Source organism: Anoplophora glabripennis, unplaced genomic scaffold, assembly GCF_000390285.2.
Source record: "Anoplophora glabripennis isolate ALB-LARVAE unplaced genomic scaffold, Agla_2.0 scaffold91, whole genome shotgun sequence".
NCBI lineage: Eukaryota > Metazoa > Arthropoda > Insecta > Coleoptera > Cerambycidae > Anoplophora > Anoplophora glabripennis.
In genome coordinates this window covers 1-3,990 of record NW_019416224.1, presented here as the reverse complement: position 1 = coordinate 3,990, position 3,990 = coordinate 1, and positions in this window count along the sequence as shown.

Sequence of the window (3,990 nt, the reverse complement as noted above, 5' to 3'; positions counted from 1 at the left end):
AGAGAGTTTGTTGACGAAGGAATATTATGAAGCAATTGCTTATGTTTTGGTGTGTTTTAGGAATAATTCCTTTTTAATCAATAGTAGGTACTCTTACAATACCTACTACTTTTTTATTTAATTGAATATTTCTGCAATACTAAAAAAAAATTATATAGGTAACTTTTTGCCTCGAAAGGATTTTATAAATTTGGTTTTGACTAACCACGTAAATATTTTCGATTACAAACAGGCATTGCAAGTCAAGTAGACTTTTGAGCATGGAAACAATTATATGTTGTAGTGCTTATTGGGCTATCGATAATAATTATCTACTTTATCAAGACGAGAAATTTCTTGTTAAGCAAAATTAAGTTCCTAAAAAAGTGTTATTTATTTGAAAGTTTTCTTTTCATTGTGGCCAAAATTGCCAACCAGTAATAAAATATGCCACAAATAAATAATTACTGATGATGCGTTTTTCCATATTGTAGAAATATTTAACTGGAATGACTTGTGATCCCTTAAGATTATCTCGATATACAGGGTGATTCAGTCATAATGTCATTAATTTTAAGAGCAGATAGAGAAAAAAAAATATTTTCAAATCATTACTTAACCCCCTTTTCAGGCTGTTATTGACCGGCTGACGTCAACCGGCTACGATATGAATAAGGCGCCTTAGATGCAATGTTGCCATATTTATATATTTTCACTCATATAAAGAGAATAAATAAACGGTTTGCTCACGTCGGCCAAAAATAATTTAAAATGCTATAAATTATTTTTTATAATTATGCAATCAACATATTAAATTGTTATTGTTGCCCAGAAAGAACCTCGAGGAGGTCTGAGCATGCTTTACCAAAAATCATTTTTTATTAACATCGTAATGTTAATTTTTTAATTTGCTGTAAGCCTTCGGGCTTACAACAATGCGGCCCAATTAAACGATCGCCATATACTCCTGCCCATACATTGACACCGAATCTCCTCTGAAAACTAAACCGACGAGTAGTGTGCGGGTTTTCATCTGACCAAATGTGACTAATAAACACTTTAAATTCTTAATGGTTTTGTAACCGTGTGTGGTATATTTCATATATTCGGGTATTTAGTGTGCTGACTTTTTTTATTTGATAAAATTCGGTGTGCCTACAAACTTATGCTTCATTTATTTTCTTTTAACGAAAGTTGACTTCGAGAAGTCAGGCTTGTTAAAATATTTTGCACTAAGTTTATACAATTATTAAAATTATTTATAATAAAATGCAGCATGATCTTTTATTAACTAGCATTTTATTGGTTTCGTACATATGTATCCGTATACTAAAGCGGATTAAGTAAATGTGAACCACAGATTATGGTGTGAAGTTGGCAACGCTGTTCGCTTTTGCTGACGATTTGTTCGTGACATTACGTTACAAAATTTTCCGAGCATCCGGGCATCTGGCAGGGCCGCCCTCTTAGCGGGAGTTATGGGTTGATTTCCTTCATTTTTAAAAGTCGAGTAAAATTTTTTTTTTTTCCGATTTTCTGTCTTTATTAAGCCTTCTGAATACGTGGTTAAAATTAATGATATGACTGAATCACCCTGTATATGACAATTTTTTTTTAAGAAATTATATATTACAGTCATATTTCTAAACCATAATGATTTTGTACAACGACTTTATACACTACATGGTATAGAATCCTATAACTTTATCTGCATTGCAGTCAGCTCGCTTATTGTGTTTATGCAGAATATATTAAATACATAAAACATCTTGCGGAAAGTCATAGAGTTATATATGAAATACCTACGTTTTTGTAGAGACAAATATGAGGCTATTAAATGAAAAATTACTTTTCGCTGGAAAGTTTGAACACCTATCCAGTGAAAATACCGTCGAAATGGTTTTGTAACTGTACTTATGTAATTCTATGATGTTACAGGAATAAATTAGGTAGTATTAATTATTTTGTAATCTACATACTTGTATAGTGTGTTCTAGTGTATTCTTTGATTTATTGAATAACTTATTATTGACACATTCTATTTACTTAAAAAATGCTTTGCCAAACTTGTATATACCTTATATATTTTATTTTTATAACTGGTTCTTTGTACCTTTCAATTGGATGGTCCTGCCGGTTAGTGTAAAAAATCAAAAACTATTGGTTTCTATTTAATATTTGCCGTTTATTTTGGTTGTTTTAGTTGTCAACCAATTTTTCATGCATTGAATGAATGTCGTAGTTTTCCTAAACAGAAAATATTGTTTAATTTCTAACCTGCTTCATTTTTTAAAATAATAAATATATTATATTTACATCTATCATTGGGCACATCTAAGAACATCCCGTATGCATCGAAATAAAAGAAACTGAGTTGTTAGCCAAATGTGACTTATTTCAACTTGAGCAAAAAATAGGTTACCTCCATTGTAGGGAAAATTCTGGAGAAAATTCTACTACTTTATAACGGGTAACAGCTGAAGTTTCTTACACGATATATCCTATTAAATCTATTTCGGTAGTGGTCAGTAATTATATTTTCGCGTGCCTAAACTGAAGAAGTTGTCTAACAATTTAATATAATAGGTCTGCTTCTGAATATGTTTGACTGGGGGTTTATGAAACTTTTGCGTCTTAAAACTATTAAAGCATATCATTAGAGTAAAAGAACTCGATCTTTATATTTCTGTTTGGAAATAGTAATTGTCTCCAATAAACCAATTACTCATTATATATCTTTACAATTTTAGAACAGACAAATTATTGTAAAATCTCTGCTAAAATCTTTATCTTAAGTTTATCAGATTTACTTTTATTATTCTCTAATTACAGAATAATGAAAAGCTAAGTCAAAGAATGCCCAGAATCATTTAAATTATAGCCGTCTCTTTGTCGCGTTTCCAAATGTGTGACAAGTTACGGGAAAACAAACGGGTAATTATAAACAATTATGAAATAATTTTAGAGTTCCACCGAAAAGGGAAATGCTTTGTGAGGATCGTCTTTTAGGTTTTAATTTACTTTCTCTGTTCAACCTAATTTTACACTTGTTTCGCGCTTTCCTTCCAAGAATAGCTTGTGTTTTAAAGCTTAATCTACGGTCATTTTCATAAGTGAAAAGGCGGACCTCCAGGGGTTCGTGGACCACAGATTAAGAACCACTGTTCTAGACCATAACATATCATTACAGAAATCTTCTTATTTAGATAACTCCTTGTTGTCTTTTCATTATCAAATAAAGGGAAAAGGAAAATTACAATGACAAAGTTTGTATGCAGTTTCTATTAATAGAGGGCATAATTAAAACTTAGTCTCACTAGTCTCATCACAATTGTTAAATTCGCTGTACTGCGTCAAAAATACAGGTGATGTTTTCTTCCATTATTGAATTTCATGGCAATAGCTGAAAATGTGGCAAACACTCCATTTGTCACATCATTTGGGGTATGAGGAATTTTGTGCTGAATGTTTCAATATTAAGAAGTTCCATTACATTTATTTTCATTGACAATCCTGCCATTTCGCTAAATTGGCAGCGCTAACAACGGCCAATAGCAGAAATCAGTAGTGTAAGAGCAAATCTCAAATTCGTCGTTTAATACTAAGAAATATTCTATTTTATGAGTTGCAGAGGGTGGTCTGAAAAGTTTCCGACCTAACAAAGATACAACACATTTTTTCAGAATTTTTTTTTATTTTTCAACATAGTCTCCTTGTAACTCTACACACTTCTCCCAGCGATGCTCCCATCTCTCTAACCCGTCCAAATTCTCTGCAAAATAATTGTTCACGAAGATGATTACCTCTTCGTTTGACGAAAATCTCTGTCCTCCGAGCGCAATTTTTAAATGAGGGAACAAAAAGAAGTCGCTTGGGGCTAGATCTGGTGAGTAAGGCGGATGGTCAAGCAGTTCAGACCGTAATTCGTGGATTTTCGCCATGGCAATCGCTGAGGTGTAAGACGGTTCCTTGTCTTGGTGAAACAGGATTTTCTTTTTCTGCAAATGTGGC